The 22,007-nt window shown below is 41.2% G+C and overlaps 1 protein-coding gene and 1 long non-coding RNA gene across 8 annotated transcripts in view; one reads left to right on the forward strand and one right to left on the reverse strand.

Moving 5' to 3' along the window:
- Positions 1-21,790, reverse strand: part of TIAM1 (TIAM Rac1 associated GEF 1) — a 187,948-nt gene extending 166,158 nt beyond the window's left edge. For 6 of the 7 annotated variants that reach the window (XM_079972007.1, XM_079972001.1, XM_079972011.1 and 3 more), the window contains exon 1: positions 21,732-21,790. The gene's annotated coding sequence lies outside the window, so the exon portion shown is untranslated. Of the gene's footprint in view, positions 1-20,392; positions 20,501-21,731 lie in introns of those variants that run through there. The other variant, XM_079972004.1, reaches the window with a different exon arrangement.
- LOC307213866 lies at positions 10,535-17,322 on the forward strand. The gene is made up of 3 exons (XR_013837757.1): positions 10,535-10,578; positions 13,182-13,348; positions 16,208-17,322. It is a non-coding gene; the product is annotated as an uncharacterized lncRNA (long non-coding RNA).
- Positions 21,791-22,007: the final 217 nt, after the last annotated feature.

The following is a 22,007-nucleotide window of genomic DNA, read 5'->3' on the forward strand; positions in this document are numbered from 1 at the left end:
TTCCAAATGCCTCCTCACAGCTATGCCAAAGAGGACATGGGATGGGTAAGCACACAAGGCCAAAGCTTTTCATGGCTCGTTATAATCACGGACTATGGGTGATATCTCATATTCAGGTTGCTTTCTACTACTAAGAACGACAGTGTTCAACTTGACTCTTGGGAGAGTTCCTGTGATATTAATAGCCATTTTCCCAGGTGGGTGATGTGGTGACAGAGAAAAGGTCACCTGCTGAAGATATGTAAGGCACACAGATGTTAAAAGCACCTTATAAAGTACAAGAAACGTTTAGAAATGGGTTGCAAAGAAATTGAGTAAATAAATAAATATGGCTAAAGTGCAAATATCCTAAAAGTAGTCCATCATTTTATTAGTAGACCTTTAATGCTTGTATTTTCTTTTCTTTTCTTAAGTGGCAATATTCACCCAGACTCGAAATTGTCTCTGCTCTTTGTTCAATTGCAGGGCAGATGTTATGGCACCACATAAAAATCAAAGTTTTTCTCCCAGAGAAAAATTAACTTGGATGACAAAGAGAAGGTTTGAAGGCAATAAACAAATGAAGGAAGAATCTTGAACCAATATTAGTTGAAAGGAGACTGACAAGCGTTTGATAAGTCAATCAATCCTGTATCTCATGAGAAGCAGTTCCAAAGATGATGGATAAGCACAGAAGGTGGCTACCTAGCAAGTCTTTCAGAAACACTGTAAACACTTTATTGCACAAGCTGGTGAGTCCCATCCAAGCTGGCTGACAACACAGCAAATTCACAGATTGCAAAAAATAAAGGCAGACAGCTTTCATGGAAGCTATATGTTCATCCAATTTCACAGCAGTTGGGATTATCAAGACCAAATTATACTTTACCATCCTGTCAAGGGTTTGGGTAGATGGGCATTTCTACTAACCATAATGATTTACCAGCTAAGGGAGCTCACAAATAATTGCTTCTCCTTTCCTGCAAAGTATGATAGCAGGGAGGGAAAGCCTAGAGCTTTCTACCAACAAAAGGATCTTTCGAAAGATAAGAAAGGAAGGTAAGATGTCTGCCCTTGAAATATAAACAGGTCCAGACACCTCTTATAGACAGATCTGCTGTCTCGTATAACTATTCCGCCCACAATTTTCAAAGACGGCTTTAATATAACCATGGGAAGGAAAGACGATTTGCAACAGACACTTTGATGGTATAAACAGTTCTGTTGTCCCTGGCTTTACTGCGGCAGTGCTTCTGCTGACCACAAAAGGAAAGAAAATTAAAAAGCCACTAGATACAGCCACTTAAAAAAAAAGGCAATGCCAGATGTGAAGCCTTGCTTGAGCAAACATCTTCCACTCATATGCTTGCCACCAAGAAAGTGTGAGGAATGTATCAAGGTGGGGAATCTTGCATAGCCTTTGGTTTAGCTAGTGTATCAAATTAAGTGTGGGGATAGAATAATAGGATGCAGCCATATTCCCAGATCCATAGACCACCTTACCTTTTCCAGTGACGATGCCCCTCTCTCATACATACACTCACACACAGAGACACGATTACAGTTCTATTACAGCTCCATTTCTCTCACACACAAGAGTATATGCTTCTATTTACATAACCTGACAGACCAGAGGAGACCTATATTTTATGAGCATACATAAGAAAGGGATTCCACCATAGACAAGCTCTCCCTCCCCCTCAAGTGTGTATGCTGCATTGTTCTGCATTATATATGGACAGACTTCCGATTTGCTAACAGTGATGGAAAAATTTCCAGGGCTTTGTTTTTTCACGGAAAATTTTCAATTTCATCTTAGTAACAATGACTAGGTGCCAACTGCAAATAAATATTCAGGAAGCATGGCAGTTTCAGAGATTTTAGCTTTGCTTACTAAATGCAAGTGAAATAAACATGCTCATTTTGATCACTCTCTCGGGTACCAGGACATTTTCTAATGCAAACTGAAAGCAGTAGCTCAAAGGTGGAGCCATTTATCTTTGCACATCATGAGCCCATATAATTGGGATGACCCACATAAACAAATCTACATTTGAGTTACTACAGATCAGAGATTCATATAGCCCAATTTAAAAGGAGTGGGGAAACCTTGTGGTTGTTGCTGTTTAACAGTTTAGAGTCTTGCTATTCTACTAGAAGTTATATATCCATTTACCAGTACATACTGATCCATCTTCAGCTCAACCTTGTTCTAGATCTCCTCCTCTTCTCCCAGATAAAGGTAGCCTTGGTGGAGTACTAAGAGGAGGAGCTGATCTCCTCAAGGACTGCCTCTCCCATATGAACTGACCCAGATCCTGCAATCATTCATAGACAAATTACCACGTTTCAGTCTAACGAAACAACAAAGTTGTACTTATTTTAATTTATTCTTTTGAGATAGCCTCTCAAATGTTTCAGCCAGATTTATGTGCTAGTAGCCGGCATATTTTATGAGGTATCCATCCTTGCCAACATAAAACTGGCTTTTGTGTAATGAGTGCTGGAAAGTTTGCAAAGCATCTTCACTAGATGCTGCCTGGTAAATAAAGTCACCTTAGCCTACTTTGTCATGCATTACCCATGACAAAAATAGAACATATTTTGCCAATATTTTTATCCAGAATCACACTGTGTTCCAAGCTAAATTCTGAAAAGTGAAGCAATTTCTCTTCTGCTCACTTGTCATTATACCTAGGCTTCCATGATTATCTGAGTCAACATAAAAATGCAATATTTACAAATACTTAGGCTTTGATGCATGTTTCTTTCAGCTTTCACGCTATAAAGTAGGGGGGGAAATTACCCTATCATCAACCCCTGTATTGTGTTCTGCAATACCCCTCCCAAACCCTTAAATCTTCATTTGAGGCCCTTCTCCAAGTCCCCTCTCCAAGGCAGATTTGGAGGGAGGGAGAGCCTTTCCATTTGTGGGTCTCCATCTATGGAATGCACTCGCCAGCGAGATGCCTTCCTAGACATCTTTTTGACGCCAAGTAAAGATTTTACTCTCCCTCCCCCCCCCCCCAGCTTCTGATAAACCAAGATGACATTGTTTGTGGTGCCAAAGCTTCCTGTGGCTGTTGTTGTTGTTTTGTTGATTTTGTTTATATACCGTTTTATATTTTTAAGGGGGAAAGTCTCAAATTGGTTTACAAGCTGTTATGGGGAAGCAGGTGTTACATTTTATGTTATGCATAATATACTTGGTTTATAACAGCGTTGCAAGTCACTTGGAGTTTCTTCAGGTAACAAGTAACTAACAACAACAGTTATCATATGTGGCTTATCTGGTAGATTAATAATTATCTCCAATAAGTGCAAAAGGAAGTTGTGCAGTTGCCTCTTGGTTTATCCTTTGGCTAGTGAACCAGGATTCATGCTGTGACTAATTGCACCTACCAAAAAAAAACCTGTTATATTAAAGCAAAGTTCCGTATTTACCAGAAATTGTTCAAATGTGGTGAAATGTGTGTTCTGCTTTACATTTGTGTTAAAAGATCCTGTTCCTTAAACCTGCCTCTTTGCTCCAGAAGACCATGTCCAAGGAACCAGAAATGGTCAATGCATAAAATTCTCCCTCACTTCTCTAGCGAGTACTAGAAGTTTATTGTGGTCAATGTCCATTATGTGAGAAATAAACAATACTGAATTCAGTCATTCACTTATCCGCTCAAGCTAGGAAGAATCCTCCCAGTTGTCAGAGGCAGGGATACGTCAAGTCTAGCTGTCAAATTTCTCAGGCAAAAACAACAAAGGAAGTTGCTAAAACACATTCAGATCCACAATTCCTTGGTAATGCTTGGAAGACTGAATGAAACCATTTAGTAGGTGTGGTAGGTAAGTGGCAGCATTACTCTACCCCAGCCCTTCAGACTCACAGTTCTGTGGTTTTAACAGTGTCTGCTTTGTAAACCAGACAGCCTCTATTATAATTTAATATATAGATGGAAACCAAAATACAGCAGTTTTCTTGTAATTCAGATTCTATTTATTTATATTAATGCACACATGACTTCCAAGAAGCCCATCTGAAACACAAGTCAACTGTTGTATTTTTCTCCCATATAGGACTTCCTTTCCGAAAAGGATATTCTAGACAAGTTGCTCACTTTTCTAAGGTGGACTTTGCCATTAAAAATTTTCCAGAGTCGTTCTGTGTACTTAAATAAAAGTTACACCCTTGCTACTGGCTACAAGCACAGAGAAATTGACTAAGGGAAAACATATGCTAGGACCTCCTGGCTTGCCCACAGTGAGCAACCACAATTAGTATCAGGGGCTCCACCTCCAAGGAGACAATCTTCACCAATCCCAGGAACAAGTGAGCTTTATTAACAGCTGAGGTTTGTATCCAACGTATTGCTAAGTGAACGTCTCATCAGCACAAAGGCTTTTACTTGCACAACAGAAAGTTCTACGCTCCACCTGCGTGCCCCCTAAATCTCTTCTGAGTTCCCCCAACCCTCTAGAACAGATTCAGAGAGAGAGAGAAAACCCATTGCACAAGCAGAAATCCTTGCACTGGCGGAATGTGCTAGTCTAGCCCTACTGTATTAACATTCCAACCTTTTGTATCAATTTGACATTATTTTTCTCTCCCCTTTAAGGACTTTTGCTTTGTATAACCTTGCGAGACAAAATAAGTTCGATTTAAAAAAATAGGATTTTCTAGATATGATAACATTTGACATCCAATGTGGTCCCAGGAAAAATCTATTGGGACCTGGGATAACAGAGGTCAAATCACTGCTCCAGTTATAAGATTACCATGAGCAAGTCTCTCTCTGTGTGTCTGTTTCCCATCTGTACATGGGAATTATGGATGTCTCTCACAAAAGGAAATGGTACAAGAGGCTGAAAAAGACAGAAAAGCAGTTTGGATACAACATTAAAGATTGCAATAATATGTAGGGTGTTTGTTAGATTTGCTAATGCAATCAACATTAAAAAGAGAGAGAGAGATCCATAATTTGAATTGAGCAACCATATATTGATGATGAAAGTTAATTCTCTAGAGTAGTCAAGTGTCCAGGATCATCACTTATTTATTTATTCACTCATTAGTCAGATAAGCAGTGTTATATTCAAAACTAAAAGCTTTCTCTGTGAGATGTGATAATTGTCTCCAGAGACATCTCTCCAAAAAAACATCATTCTTATATTTAAAGTAAATAAGAGCCTTTAAAGTTACATTCATCTTATATCAACAGACAAGGTTCCATCAAAGAAGAAAAGATCTAAAGATGGCTCTTGGGGAAATCATTTTATGCTTAATCTACATTTAATTAAACCTATTTTCTGATGATTAGTTATTGATTGTTTGTTAGCAGTTTGAAAGAACATATTCTTTCATACATATTCCAGCTCATTAATCCTAAAGGAGTTCATCCCATTTAAAGACCAAATAGATCGCTACTCATTTTCAGATTATATCACACTGAAACAGACAGTGACATTCACAAAAGTGAAATAACTTCCTAATCTGCATATCACTTTTGTGAATGTCTGTTTGGTTCACCCTATCAACTTTCCATTCCACATCCCTCCACTGACTTCTGAATCCAGCTGCACTTGCTCAACAAAACCCTCCCTTTTTATTACTTCATGTGTTCCCAGACTGAACCTTGATGCTGGAATCAGTTCTGGCAGAAATTAAGTCCCATCCAAGTCACCTGTATTAAGAAAGTTCCCACCTATTGGTCTTACAGCAGTCTTCTAGAACGTCATGGACTCCTTAATTTGGCCAATCTTTTTTTAAAAAAATCTAATAAAACATCACTTTCAAATGTTTGTGAAGTTTGGTATTAAGGATTAAGTAACACAGCAAGGGCTGAACTATTCTGCTGACTCACATGACAGCCAGATCAGGTATATATATTTGTTTCTGCCAAGAAAGTGTTAAATATCACATTCTCCCAGTAACCATATCTACTGTAGGATTTCCTTCCTCCCCAGCCCAAAAGTCTGCTACTCATTATTGCTGTGACTCCTGAGGGCAAAAAGACAGATCACACAATTTTAGGAACAGCTAGCAATTTACCCATCTTCATAATAATGCAAATACTTTATAAAATCATCTCTTTTTCTGATTAATTTTAGGTGTGTTAGATAAAAAGATATAGAGATAGATAGTTAGGTAGATGATAGATAGATAGATAGATAGATAGATAGATAGATAGATAGATAGATACCATACTCTGAATTGGATAGTTGCAATTGGAATGTTTCCCTCAGATAATAAATGACCCAATCTGGTTTCTGTTGATTTTTAAAACTAAACACCTAATATGATCCTATACTTCTGTTAATAAAAGAACTGTGTAGTTTCTCTTTTTTCCTCTCTTATACCTATTAAGGGTCTTGTGTTTTTCTAACAATGGGGACAGACCTGGGTAACATACATTTTATTTTTCTAGAGATGGGGAATCAATCACTGTATTATTATTATTATTATTATTAAACTTTCTATACCTCTCTTCATGTGTCTCCATCCCAAAAGGCAATCTGAAACTTGCATAGCACTTTAAAAGCTTTTTCTTTTTCAAATGACTCCTACTTCTTCATTTCATCTTAAGAGTTCTTACAGAGATTAAAATTCATAACTTTGCCGTAAACTAACTTCCACCTCCCTCCCCCCAATGCCCCAGTTTTGTTTATCATTAAATCTGATGAAAGCTTCTAGAGATCTTGAAAGATCTTTGATTGACCTGGTATGGATTTGGGATTTTTTTTCCTTATAGGACACCATGCCTACATTTACTTTTTGTGAGCGTAGAAATGCTATTATTCAGGAGTGAACTACAGTCTTTGTCTCACATGAGCAACATTGGTAATCAGACCCTTCCTACAAAGTTCCATTGTCCTCTAACAATCAGTGGCGTAGTGTGGGTTGTCAGCACCCGGGGCAAGGCAAGTAATTTGCGCCCCCTAACCCATGGATTTGCGCCCCCTAACCCGTGGATTTGCGCCCCCTAACCCTAACCCCCAGATGTTGCGCCCGGTGCGGCCGGCCCCCCCTGCACCCCCCACGCTACGCCACTGCTAACAATGTACCATTAAAATGGAACCATTTCACTAAAAACCATTTAAAAATCAATCCTGAAAGGAGAATTTCAATGGAAGTGTTCTATAATTGTTAGCATAGATCATGGGCATGTCTGTCTGTGTAGATTTGAGCTTTAAGAATGTAACTAAAGCACTGACCCAGAGAATCTTTAATTCTGATAGTGATCTAAAAACACAAAAAACTAGAAGCTTGACTTGAAAAGTAGGTGATTGAAAATCAGTATCTAAAGAAATTAAAGTGACTTGTACGTGAAGAATGATGAGACACAAATAGAAGATAACATGTTAAGGCTGAACTAGCCTAAGTAGATGTGTGGCCCTGGAATACTTTTGCGCAACAATTTTGTCACATTTTAAAGAAAAACTTTACAATAATAAAAATTATTTTTTAAAAAACAATTTTGTCAGATTTTGAGAGTCAATAAAGTCTCTAGCCCTCAGGATTAGAGAAAAATGCTTGAAAAAACCATGGCCAAAAACTGCTGGATTGTTTGAAAGAATGCTACAGGTTCAAACATGCCTCCTATCAATTTTTTGCTCAGATATGATGAAGCTCGCTGGGTAGTCTTCACACGTCATCTATCAATGGAACTAATACTCCACAGGACCATGAAGGATTGCAAAAGAAAATATTTTACTTATTAATTGAAAAGCATTTATAAATTAGTTAATATTTTCTAAATCTCTATATGGTACACCAGCAAATACAAAGTCAGAAAGACTTAATGGGATTTTTTGATAAGAGGGACAGAGTTGGCGTACTCTGCTCTTTTTCCCAGCTGTAGCGATGCAACATTAAGTGAAATAGTGCAAGTCACCAAAACAGGATATATGTCTGCATGTTAAGTGTTTTCAAGACTAAACTTGACATTCTGCACTTGAGGGTAACTGTTTCAGATTAAGAATACTGCACAACAGAGGTGCAGATCTAAGCACTGCCCTGTGCAAACTGTGTTTGCCCTAGAAGAGGGAGGCCCAGGGACAACCAGTTCAAGAAGTTGCCCATCATGGGGAAAAATCATCTTCTTAGACCCCTTGATAAGCTCCTTTTAAAGTTCAAAATTAAGGGCCATCATATGGCCACCTTGAGTTATAATCCAACACACTAGATTCATCAAAATAGGTACATTGTCTCACTGTAGATGTCATGTTAAATTAACCATTGTTTAGTATAGGATGACACTGTAGTCTAAACCACAGAGCCTAGGGCTTGCCGATCAGAAGGTCGGCAGTTCGAATCCCCGCAACAGGGTGAGCTCCCATTGTTTGGTCCCTGCTCCTGTCAACCTAGCAGTTCAAAAGCATGTCAAAGTGCAAGTAGATAAATAGGTACTGCTCCGGCGGAAAGGTAAACAGTGTTTCCGTGAGCTGTTCTGGTTCACCAGAAGCAGCTTAGTCATGCTGGCCACATGACCCTGCCACAATCCCAGAGTCGTCTGCGACTGGACCTAACGGTCAGGGGTCCCTTTATCTTTACCTTTTAATACAGTATATGCATTGCATGTTAATCAGCATTAGCTTTAGCCAGTGTTTCAAAGCAGCTTTGAATGCTGGTTAAAAGATGGATCACAATTTTATTATTCATTAAGACATTTTTACCTATGGTTAACACAAAAGAAACAATCACGATTCATGTCAACAAGGGAAGAAGGCAGAGAGCACAGGAGCCTGCTTCACATCTCTTACGCCAGGCTCTTGTGTTAATAGCATGCAAGTAATAAGTTAGCTATGCCTTCCAGATTATGCATTTTCTTTATGGCCCACATCTACACTCTTGTGTCAGAGTACAGTATCCCTTTAAATTTTCTGCCTCTTTACTGCAGCCAAATCCTCAAGCATCAGAGATTTGCTGCACTCAGTTTTTTTCTGTCTCACAGCAAAACAGGAAAAAGATAAGAACAACCAGAGAGAACACTCAGTTACCAGTTTGTTAACCCAAAAGCTTAGCAGGAGACACTAAAATGAATAAGGTGTGGATAGAGTGAGCAACAACATTCCAAAGAACAGCATTTTAAACAGAAGCAGGGGAGCAAATATACCCAGAAAAAATTAATGTGAGAAGGAAGAAAGATGGAACGTATACCCCACAACCCAGCAGTCTACCCACAACTGGCTGGTCTATGTTGTCCACACTGTGTACGCTTGCCATAAAAAACACCAGTTTGCACACACACAAAATGCATTTGTTACATCAAAATGCTGTCCTGACCTGCAGCTTAAGAAACTGTAGAGCCACAAGCACATTGCGGACATTTCCCCATTGTTGTCCAAACCTTGATTGACTAGAAACACCATATTCTCCCTAACTGACCAGAGTACAGCCAAAGAACAGCTCAATTGGCTAAAGTGCCCAAGAATATTAAAAGCAGGCAGGGTGCTACACAGTTACTCATAAAGACTTTCTTCTGTCTTTTAGCCAATAATTTAAAAAGATGTTGTCTATTTCTGTCCATTGCCAGAGTTTCTATTCTTCCCTTGCCAGTAAAAGCAATTTGGCTCCATTTGGCCACAGCAGTGTTATCCTCCTGCACAGGTGGGCATGGATTTTTACAACCTGAAAACAAGTCAATGGGCAAGGACATTACTTTTGACAATATGGAAATAAGCATTATTATATTACTGTTAAAGTTTCAATCTTAGGCTTGTACTGCTGTTAAATACTGCCTCAGGCTTCTCCCTATCTACCCTCATGGTGCCATATCATAAAACATGTGGCTACAGGCCTGCTAAATGATGTAATGGTAACATTTAATACACAGAGTCATACAGGGGGATATTTCCTGGCACAATAAGCACATACATATGCCAAGTTTTAATCCTTAGATTTCAGAGGATCTCTGCAGGTAAATCTCTGCACAACTGATGGAAGTTCTTCAAAGCTTTATGAGATCATTCTTGCATTAAAACACCAGTGTTGCAAAAGACTTTTTTTTTTCAATAATAGCATAGGATGCACTGAAGAAAACAATGAACAGTCTCTTGCTTGTTCAGTGAATTGCCAATGGAAGACAAACGTCAGAGCAAAGGAAGCCAAAATGGTGCCCAAAATGGTGTTGCTGGATTACCATTTCCATCATCCCTGGTCAATGGTCAAGCTGGCTGGGGATGATGGGAGCCAGAATCCCATAATATCTGAAAGCTCCATGTTGGCTACATGCACTTTAGAATCACTGGTGGATTAACCTGGATGGCGTTCTATTTTCTGAATTCTGATTTTCATCCCAAAAGAGAATGAAAATGAATAAATGTCAAAGTATTTGTTTTATTAAGCAGTTAGACACATAACTGGTGATTCCACAGAACAGGACATGGGGATGTCCTAGAGAGGCCATCTCTGAGCAACAGGATGACACAATCAGGCTGTCACTGACATTCAGCACCACAACTAACCTGAACACTCCAAGAATAAGCTACTGGGTGTTCTGGAAGGGCTTGAATTACCCCACATGCAGGTTACTCCTAGGGAAAAAGTGGTGCTGTCACACAGAAGATTACTGGGGAATAACAAGCTGTTGGATGTTACCAGGAAAGGTACTGAAGCCTTGGCATGATGGGCTTGTTCCACAATGGTGGCCTGGTGCAGAGGTTTCTGGAGAGGGTTGGGAAAGCTAAGCTGTGCATATGTTTCAGGGGGGTACAAAAGTGAGCTGCACCCCAAGATAATAAAGTCCATTTCTTAAATATGATTAATGGATGATTCATATTCAGGTATGGGAATACGGCACAAAGCTCAACCCCATCACTTTATTCAGTTCACCCTGAGCTTTTCCTGCTCTTCTTATGAGCTATGTTCTTTCTATTGACATCTTCTGCACCAACCCACTTATGTAATAATCCCTGACTAATCAGTTATGAGTAAAAGCCACCCATGAAGAACCTGTTTCGCTGACAACACATGCCAACCAAAAGAGTGTCCTTAAGCGTTGGGTAGCGTGGGAAAATTCAGCTAGCCAGAACCCTCTGTCCACCAAGGAAAGACATTGCCAGCACATCTTGCAACCACCAAGTATGCAACCCAACCAAATTTAAATGGTTTTGGTTTAAATTTGATTTCAAATGGGAGGCATAGTCATGGCCACAGAGGTTTTCCCTGACCTTTTCAAGACTAGTTTTTGCATGTGCATCTTTTGGGCCAAGAACAAAGATGCAAATTTGCTTTAATGTCTCACATCTGATTAGAAACACTACTGTAAACTAATCCTTAAAATAGGTATACCACCCTTCAGAAATGCTTCTCAGTGGTTTACATAAAATTAAACAAAGCAAAAACTAGCCATTGCTCTACTTTTGTTGACCCTCTAGATGAGTTTTATGTATAGAATATTCTTCAGATTCTTTCTCCTTTCTATAATGTATACACTGGAGTCTTAAGAAGTACCACAAATACCCACGTCCTATGTATACAACACCTTTCTTTATTAGGGAGGTTCATACAGGGTTTTCCTCCATACCTTAAGAGAAACTCATTAAAATGAAAATTGTTACATAGCCTACTGTGCATCCAAAGGAAGACTGGCTGTGCTGAAAACATGACTAACTACAAGAGAAAACAAAATCTCCCAAGGTGCCCGGTTCAGTAATGCAATGCTCCTGTAATGCTTACACTTAAGGAATTCTGCCTGGAATTCCCAAGCACTTCAGGCTTTATGGAATCACTGCTAATTGCACTAACCTTGGGTTTCTAGTGGAGTGATATATAGCTAACAAAATGGCAGCTGCTTCCCAGATAATAAATAATAATAATTGAAGCAACAACAGCAAGTCATTATCGAGTCTATGTAGACTGCTCGTACCACACAACCATATAAAACAAAGCTTTATAGAATATCTAGTTTTAATTGTGACTCTAAATTATAACTTCAAATACTACAGGCATCTAGGAATATTCATTCCAGTTTAGCAGTGTTTTCAATAGATGGATGACCACATTACATAGATTGTGGTTTAAAGTTCGTGGTTTACATCACAATCCAGAGAGCAGAGCAACAGTTTTCATGTGTTAGAGTTCTGTGTATAGAAACAGTTATCCTGAGATAATTGAATGCAAATATTTGATTTGGGGAGTACTTCAATAATGTACAGTTAGTGTGGAATTAAACACGTGAACAACAAATTTAATGTTCTTTTTCCAAAGTTATTTTATTGGAACAGTTGGAAATTATTTCAAAGACACAACAACTCAACAGCACATCCCTCTTACATAAATATAGATTTTAGGGGCTGGGGAATAAAGACACAGAACTGTATTATTTTTTATTATTACCTTTGCCCGAAAACCATAAAGGCAAGAGTCAGAAATGTTCTTTCCACTATCTTCCACATTCTCTTTCAACTCTATGTGCGTTGCAAGTCTCAGAGTAACACCTGAGCAGATGCAGACAGAGAATGTGGGGCAACTAAGAGGGAAGAAAGGTAGAAAACAGAGTGGCTTGAGAGATAAAGTGAAATGTTGTAGGGGTCAGGATAAAAAAAATGGAGCACCGGAGAGACGGACAAGTGTGCACACACAAACATACACACACAAGACCAAATAAAATGGATCTTATATTTTTTTTAAAAAAATCCCCTCGATGCCACTATCAAATCCCAAGTCTTCTGTGTTCAGTGATGCGTTCTGCAATCTGTTGATAGTTTTGTTGGCATCCTATGTAAAAAAAATCATGAGCTTTTGTGTCTTGGTTCAATGTGTTTTGTGATGTTAGCAAGCACCACTTTTGTGATTTTTTACTATCAGAAGTTATGATTTGACAGTAGTTTTCTAGAGACCATGAAAATTCAAGAAAATCTGTTTTGATTTTACCGGATCTGGATTTAACCTGGACCCTATAAAAAGTAAAGAATATGCATGTCTGTCTCTCTGGGGTGGCATGGGGGCGGGGGAAGTAGCCAGGAAGGGATGGTGCCCATAGCACTCTATCACAATTCCATATGCCCATATTTGACTGACTACCCCCCCCCCCCAAATCTAAAAGTGACTAACCTCCTATCTGTATTGTGGAGTGCTATCACACATTGTTTGTCGGAACTGTTGTTGTTTGGGGGTGGAGAAACCCACACAGTTATAACAAAGAGCACAGAGGGGCAACAGACACTTGATGTCTAAGTAGCGATTTTCTGGTCCGTGCATCTTGCAGCTGTTCCAAGAGTAGGTGGAAGCACAAAAGGCGTCATGAAGCTGTTTGTGGGATGAACAGGAGAAAGCAGGAAAATGAGAAAGGAAAGAAGAGCTGAGAGGAGAGTAGGAGGAATGAAAGCAGGGTGTGGGCAGGAAGGAGGAGTTGACGTGATAAAGCATGAAAGGGTAAGCCTTTTAAAAGGGGGAAATGTTGCATACATCCGAAGAGGCTTCAGGAACAGTTGCTATGGAAACCATAACTTTCAATCCTGCAGCTCAAGTTTAGGAGTAGCTCAATATAATTTATGTGCGTTTGAGTGCTATCTTGAGTAGAGAAACTCTAAGAAGAGGAGCAGTGTCCCTGAAGGGATGTTTCTGAGGAAAAAATACGCAAACTATCACGCAAACCATTATTTTCATTACCATACAACAAGCAAATAGGCCTCATCTGCACTAAACATTTAAAGCAGTACCATGCCACATTAAATAGTCATGGCTCCCTGAACCCCAAAGAATCATTTTGTTTAAGCCAACATCCTTTTCTTTTTAAAAAAACAAAAATAAAACTTGGCTCAATTAGACTCTGACCAACAGATTGGGTGCCCTTTCAAATTTCAACAGGGGAGGCCAAAGTGATTGGGGAAAGGGAAAGATTCTCAGCAAGGTAAAGGCCAGATCTTGAACATATTAAAAAAAAAAGAAACCTTTAAGAACCCAGGTCAAACAGGTCAAACCCTTAATAAAAAAATTAAAAAATTCAAGAAGCAGCAAATGTCCAAATACATTTGTCAGTGGCAAACAAATACTTTATTTTGTAGACTCCTGCTCTAGTCCAAAGAGAGAAGGAGTCAGCAGTTCCTATCACTGGGTTTTAGAGGCAGCAAGCAGTCCTGCCACTTCTGCAGGCCCCTGACTTAAGTTACCAGCCTTCGCCTTGATCTACTTGTGTTGAGCTTCTGTGTGCTTCTGAAACTTAATGAGAGCACAGGAATGTGGTTCTACTCTTCTGCGCAGGTGAGCAGCAAGCTCTTGTATCTTCAGTCGCACAGAACTTTGGAGGCACTCGGAAGCAGCAGAACCAATGTCAGAGGCAAGATCCTGCCCCTCAAACAAGTTGGGGAAGGGGCAAGAGTCAGGAGTAACCACAGTTTTTGCTCAATTATCAAGAGCAGTCAAAATATATGAGTTGGCAAACAATTGGGTACTCTTGATGTATATGGGGAGCAGAAGAAAAACACATGGAGTATGAAACATTGGAGGGGAAGAAATAGCCTCCCCACTCCCCATGGCATCCATGTTCATCTCTCAGTTATCAGAGAGGGCTCCTTCAAATGCACTCTGTGCTTGGGGAAAGCTGTCACAGCCACTCCCAGATTCCAGACCCCACAAATGGATCTGCAAGCAAGAAGCTGGTGGATATGTGGCCTTGACGGGGACAGGCAACTGATTTAGAGGTGGTTGATCCTTGCCATTTTTATTACAGTAGGGGCAATACATCCCCCCCCTAAAAATTCATAATACCCCCAAAACATTTTTCCTATAAATACATAATATCCCCAAGATATTATTGTACAAGTCCTTGTATATAAACTGTGGGGGTTGGCATGAATCAGTGCAACCTATTCCCAAGTAAACGAAGATCACACAAATAGTTTTCAGGAACCCATTTAACGATTAACTCAGAACATCTCAAAAGGCATTGGAAAGGGGCAATTTATTACTTTATTATAAAACAAAATGCATTGCCAGTCATATCTTATTGTTCAGGGAACTGAAATCCAAAACTCACCACTTGTACAATTTTACAAGTAGGTAACGTAATATATGTGTGTGTGTGTGCTCATTTGGTAAGAAATGAGGGAAAACCTGAGAAGAGGGATAAAAACAAGACGTTTGGGGTTTTATCATTTGTTTTTTCATTGATTTTTAAATTCAAAAAATATAAATACTGTATACTTGCTTTGACTTATAAATTTGGTTGCAAATGAACATATAACCTATAAACATAAAATAAAAGTCAAAATAAAGAAGATCTACAATGAATGCAATATATTGTTATAGAACCCAAGGCCTACACAAAAATTAAATGCCACTGTACTTAGTGAAGTTTTCTTTTGAATAAACAAACACAGGATCATAAGATCACTGTCAGAAACTACAAAGTCCTAACACGAAGCTATACCTTTCAGCTTAACATGCCTCCTGTTCTCCTGACCTTCTAAGTTTCTATAGCCACAGCTGGATTACAGAGAGACTTCTTCAAGCCTGCACATGATGTATCTGTGTGCAAAAGAAATCCCTTATATTCTCTTCCCCCCACCAACTCCACTATGCATTGCACATAAAATGCTGATGAACAAAAACAGCACAAGTCAAAATGTGCAGCCTGTATCCAAAGCTTTCCTGGCTCTTCTCCACTCTGCAGCCCTCCAGATCTTCTCCAGAAAACTGGAGGGCCCCTCCAGAACAGATCTTGAAGGCAAATGGGGGAGGAGAGGAAAGTGAAGTCTCAAAGTGCACACCTACCTGCACAACACTGGATTTCACCCACATTTTAAAATAGCATGCCCTGCATATGTTGAGACTGTTAACAGAGCAGCACTCTTTCCTCTGTCCAAGGGAGAACAGAAACCAATGTACACAAAAAAGGTTTAAATCAAAGTTAACCATTCCTCCAAATGAGAAAGATCCTCTTTGAGGAGAGAGACGTGAGTCACTTGTTCCTTAACAAGCTTTGCAGAAGTACCCAATGTTGTTTACCTATGCTCATATGAATATTGCCATAGCAAACGATAAATCCTTCACTTGTGAAACAAACAGCTAAAATGGAGCGAAGCAGAGGAAGGATATGCTCAAAATGAGTGATAAATGCAAACACATCCAAATGCCTTGATTGAGCAGGCCTGGCAAGTCTCCCATCTGTTTTGCACAGTACAACAGTGGCTGGGGCCCATTGGGACTAGTAAGGCAGAAGGGAGGGACACTAGTGGTAGGCGGAGCCAGAACGAATTAATTCAAGTTTTGTCCCCATCTTCCTCCCTGCAGAGTTCTACAAGGACAACACTGAAGCTAAGAAAGAAGAGGAAACTTACAGGCATTGCCACCTCCTGGGTTGGTTCTCAGTAAGAGGTTAGGCAGCTGGAGGCTGGCTGAGGGCAGAATGAGGTTGGTGGTGGGTCAATATCCTGCGTGCCCTAATGGACAAACTGGGGTAACTGTGAACTCAGCCACAGGGCTACTTTCTCATGAAAAAATGTTGGCCTATTGTCAGGGTCAAGTCTTCTCTGAATGCTCAAAGGCACGTGCAGATTTGTGTGTCTCATTTTAATACAGAAAACTGAACTGCATGTGTAAAGCAGTATACAGATTGTCTCCGTTCATTAACATCAATTGAAAAATTATTATTAATCTGGGAGTTGGTGGGGCAGTGCCCTATTTGCCGCAATAGAGCAGCCTGCACTAGCACAGTGCAAGTTTTACATGGTTATAATCAAGGAGCAGTGTGCAGGAGGGATTTCCCTGAGGATCATTTCAGCTTCGCCCATGCTGGGGTTCTTAACAGTAAAGATGACAGCAAGTGTCATTCAACCTTCTTGAATCATTTATCTTAGTGCTGAAGTGTTATTGAAAACGTTTCTGCCAGTTTCAAAAACACAGGAAGAAGAGATCTAATCAGAGACTAGGAAGCAATAGTATGTACACGCAAACATTAAAGCGGCAAGTGATCCCCTGGCAAAACACCTAGGTGCCAGTCTCCTGTTGGATAAGTACCTGTTTTTCAGCTGGGTTCGATGCCATAATGGTCACATATTGTTTTTAATGACATGGTTACTTTTAACATAAAAACTCCAGACTCTTGCAAGTTTGCATGAATTCATCCCCAGTGTAATCCTCAGACAAGTTAACAGCTGTGGTTTTACTGTGACCCAGAAGCTCTATAATCTCCAAGCATCCCTTTAATATATCATTGAGTATAAGAGCAAGTCAATTTTTGTTTTAATGCTAGAAGAAAGAAAGTTCCAGAACTGGGTACCACAGTCTGCTGCCAGGTATGCAAGGGTTCTGTTCCCCCCACCTGTTTAACATAAGCAAGTCTCTTCCTACATTACATGCTAAGCAAAAAGCAAGGCTTAATTTGAGTGATGGTTTTATGCTTGAAATATACTGTATATCAGGTATATCAGTGTATATATATCAGTATATACTGTATATCAGGTATATTTTCAGTCTGAGGGCCATGTTCCCTTGTGGGAAACCTTCCAGGGGCCACATGACAGTGGGGGTAGAAGGGGAAGATAAGATAGAGCCCTGGATGTGACTCTTTCATTCGTACAGTAGGGTACATTCCAACCAGGCAAAAGTCAAAGATTGGTACGTACACACACACACACACTCATACCCACATATCTCCTTCCAAGCAAGCAAATGGCATTATCACAGTTCATGGATTGATCTCAGCCAAGCAAAAGCACTTACAGAGGTCAGCAAGGGGTGTGGCCTGAGATGGTGTGATCTAGGGAGAGTCCTGAGAGCCACACAGGAAGACTTGGAAAGCTGCATTAGCCCCCGGACCTGAAGTTCCCCACCCCTGCTGTATAGTCGAAAGCAAGTCATGCTTCTCCCAGGAAACTACTCGTACAGGATTGCATCCTAAGCCACAGAACTAATTTTAGTGCTATTTCCGCCTAGCACATCTAGGTACATTACAAAAGGAAATAATGGATTCTGTCAGAGCCAAGCATAGGTCAGCAATAAAAACCCAAGTTGTAAGTACAGTTAATTATTTATTCAAAGAAACCATAATAGTGCATGACTAGTGATCACAGCAACTCTTCCCAGTGGGTACTACTCCAATGAGGCAGTTGCAAGGACTAAAGATCCCCATCTTCCCACCACTCTCTAAGGCTCCTCCTCTCGAGGGTATTTCCCACGCGGTCACAAACTATCTCTGTGCACAACCAAAAAGAGCTCCGCTCTCTTCATTTCTCTGCATGTTCTAGGAGACATGGGGGGAAGATAGCTGGTTGCAGCAGGAGGGGGAGACTCCCTGGATTCTTCAACAGCCTGTCTCAACACTTGCCTCTTGGCCACCCTCCTCTCCAGCCACGAGTCTAAACTGCTCTCTGCCACAGTCTCTTTCTGCTCACTAAACCCTGTTACCTCTTCTGTTTCCAACACCTCCTCCTCCCAGTCTGCTCCTCCTTCTTCCTCTGACCACACATCATTGCCCCACCACCAACCCCCTGGCTCTGAGCCTTCTTCTCCTGGGAGTTCCCCAGCTGGTGTATCCCACCATTCCTTTGCATCCAGCAAGTCCATGACAGATTCATGCCTGTGAGCTTTCATATCTCTGGTAATTTAAGTACCTGCTGGTAGCCTCTCTAAACTATGGATTAGTTGGAAGCTACATGTTCATTTTATGAATAAAGCTCAATTCACACGTGCAGAACATGATGTGTCCAACACTTGCTGTTCAACATGGGAATTAATGCCACTGATGAGTACAGTGGAACCTCTACTTACCACCATAATCTGTTCCGGTGGCCCGTCCTTTAGGCGAAACAGGTCACTGGTAGAAGCACCATTGTGCGCATGTGCAGACGGTGACAGCCACTTCTGCACATGCACAAACGGCAGAAGCCGCTTCTGCGTGTGCGCAAATCGTGGCAAACCCGGTATTTACCGTATTTTTCCGTCTATAAGACGCCCCCGTGAATAAGACACCCCCTAATTTCTGACATTATTTTTCAGGAAAAAAACCTAGTTTTATACACGGAAAAATATGGTACTTCTGAGTTTGCCGTGGTCGCGAATTTGATTGGGCCCAAGTAGAGGCGGTCGTAAATAGAGGTTCTACAGTATTGCGTTGGATGCAGTGTAAGAGGATATGAAAGCCTTACCTTTGGTTTGATCTACAATGGCTCTCATATATGAATGCAGTCAAGGAATCATAGTTGCAGTCACTGAACAAGGGACACGTATGTGAGAACTCAATCTCATGTGCTGGAGAAATGGAACACTTCCCTGTTGACTCTTAGTAAAGGGACACACAATACAGAAAGAGGGTAGTGTGAACAATAGAACACATGAACCATATCTCTCCCCAACACTGCAGTCCATCTCTTCACCCATTGATTCATACTGATAAAGGAGCACCAGTGAGTTTTCAGACTCAGGTGCACCACAAGAAAAGATTGGTTTCCACTTTATCACCAAGAATGAAGAAAGTCAGTCTCAGCTTCCGGGAGCTTCCCCATCTGAGAAGAGCACACAATCCTCTAGTATCCAATCAAAAACACACTCATCCATGTTGTTCCTTACCTTGAGCCTCTTTACATTTGAATGCGGTGGGGAGCAGAGAACTCTGTGTATGGAAACAACATTGCATTCATTCATTTGTATGCTATATCATAGCAGCAAGCTGAAGCTACCAGATAAAGAAACACTAGGATTCCATACCTACATCTGTTTGAAGGAATGAGGTCTAAAAGATTAGCCTGCTACACTACTCTACAAAGATAGATTTATAGGATACAGATACACAAAGCATCTACTTATGTACTGTAAAAATTTGCAAGACTGGACCACGCTGAACATGTATACAGTACACATACTTCTGAAACCCAATACACTGAACAGGCTGGTACGTTTTAATTTTCAATAACAATGCTGCAACATATTTCCCCTGAAGCTTCTTCTTATATATTCATATTTACTAAACACACTATACATATGCATTGCATCATCTGCAACTAATACGTTCCTTAAACAAAGCAAGCTGCACTTGTGGGGGGTGCACAATGCAGAACACAGCATGCAGCAGACTTACAAAATGTAAATTACAGCAGAACTACGTTACCTTCTTAAACTTCATACCCACTTAAAGACAGACATTAAATTCTGACCTATTTTTTAGTTTGTCAAGTAATTTAGCATGTCTTAGCAGCACTGAGTATTTCCACAGAGAAGTGTTCTTTCCAAGCAAGAAAGAGAGAAGTTATGTTAATTTTCAAATCCTATTACTTTCCATGGCATCCATCTACAGCTATTTAAAATGCATTCACTGACACAATGTAACTGATCTGACAAGAAAGCTGGAGAGCAATTTAAAAGAAAAAGAAAAAAAAAACTCAAGTGAAACTAATTTTCCATGTTGATGGTATTCAGTTGTCACAACAAACAGCTTACAAGTTTTTACATAGCATGCAGCACGATCCTATACATACTTACTCTGAAGTAATTCCCTCTGAATTAAATGGGGCTTATTCCCTGACAAGGATTACAGCCAAAGAACTGAGAACTTTCTAAACCATCTGTGTTTCGGGGTCTTTGTGCTGGCTGTATTTGTGATTTTAAAAAATCCTCATGAAAGCAGGATGAATTATGCAGAGCACCCCAGATATCCAGTGTTGTCCAATCAAACCATCAAAACTCACTACATCCATATTTACATGTGTCCAATCATTGACCGGGAAGAAATCTCTGGAAATTGACTACATAAGCATTGGTTCCTTAGCAATATGTCACCTACATCCGCCTCCTGCCTGAGTTATGAGTATTTGAATCTAAACTCTATTCACCCAATATGACCAAGGATGCAGTCTATAAACAAAAGCAACCCTCCCCCCTTCTCCAACGGGACAGGACATTACAAGCAGCTTGCAGCAGTACTAGCGGTGTGGCAATGTCGCAAAACGAGGGGACCATAACACACAAGCACATCAGTGACTCCACCACACGTTTAAGAAGCACACTCCACATTACACTGGCTAGCTCCTATGAACAATTTATTGGCTTTGATCTCAAGAGCATTTGAGATGCAAATGAGAGGTTGGGGAAAGGATTACTCTCTGTGTGTGTGTGTGTTGGGGGGGTTGTACCAAAATCCCTCTGATCCATCTGTGCCATTATACCCTTTCTGGGAGAACAAACGATTATCTTCCTTTCTTCCTCCTTGCCATTGTGTGAATGTTTTCCTCGCAGCTGCACACACACCGGCCGCATCGCGCCAGAGGCACAGCAGCCAGAGGTTATCCCAAAGCTTTATCCAGCTTCCTAATCCCTGGACGGCGAGAATGTAACATCGGGTCTGAGCGCAGAAGATTACACTCAAGCGGAGAGACAGACAGACAGACAGAGAGATAGACAGACAGACACCCCCTCCCTCCAAGCTGATGTTCACAACAGAGCGATGGCCCCTCGGGTAGCAGAGAGTCGGGGGGTGGAAAGGAGCTTCTACTGCTCGTAGGAACAAGCACTAGCCCGGTGGGCCGTCTCTCTCCTCGCTCCCTTCCCAGCCTCCCTCGCACCAAAGCAGTCCCCATTCCGACGACCGCCTGTCCATTCATTGTGCCTGAGAAATGCGCACAGCGCAGGGCTCCAGCCTCGCTCCTACCGGCTCGAGGCACCGGCGAGAAGAGACGGGGACCCCGGCGGGGAAAGGACAAGGAGGGAGAGAGGGAGGGGCGTCTCTCTCCGCATCTCCTTTTCTCCCGCTTCCACAGCAGCCAGCCAGCCAGCCCTCCATTCATTCCGCCAGCTTCATAAACCAAGCAGGGACGTTACTTACCAGCTCTCGGGGCGCCCCGGCCGAGCGCCGCAGCCCACAGCGGTGGCGGAGGAGGCGAGACAAGAGAGCAGCGCGCTCGAGAAGGGCAGGCGCTCAGGATGGCTCCTTTCCCGCTGCAGTGCCAGTGTCGCCAGTGCCGCCGCCGCCGCCGCCGCTCTCAAGACGAGCCCATTCTGCCAATAGCGGCCGCTGCCATATTGTTACCGCAAGCGCTGCGGAGGGCGGGGCCTGCCGGTTCCTTGGAAACCGAGCTCCATTGGCTGCGCCGCCGGCCAA

The sequence above is a fragment of the Podarcis cretensis genome (genome assembly GCF_951804945.1).
Source record: "Podarcis cretensis genome assembly, chromosome: 4".
NCBI classification, from domain to species: Eukaryota; Metazoa; Chordata; class Lepidosauria; order Squamata; family Lacertidae; genus Podarcis; species Podarcis cretensis.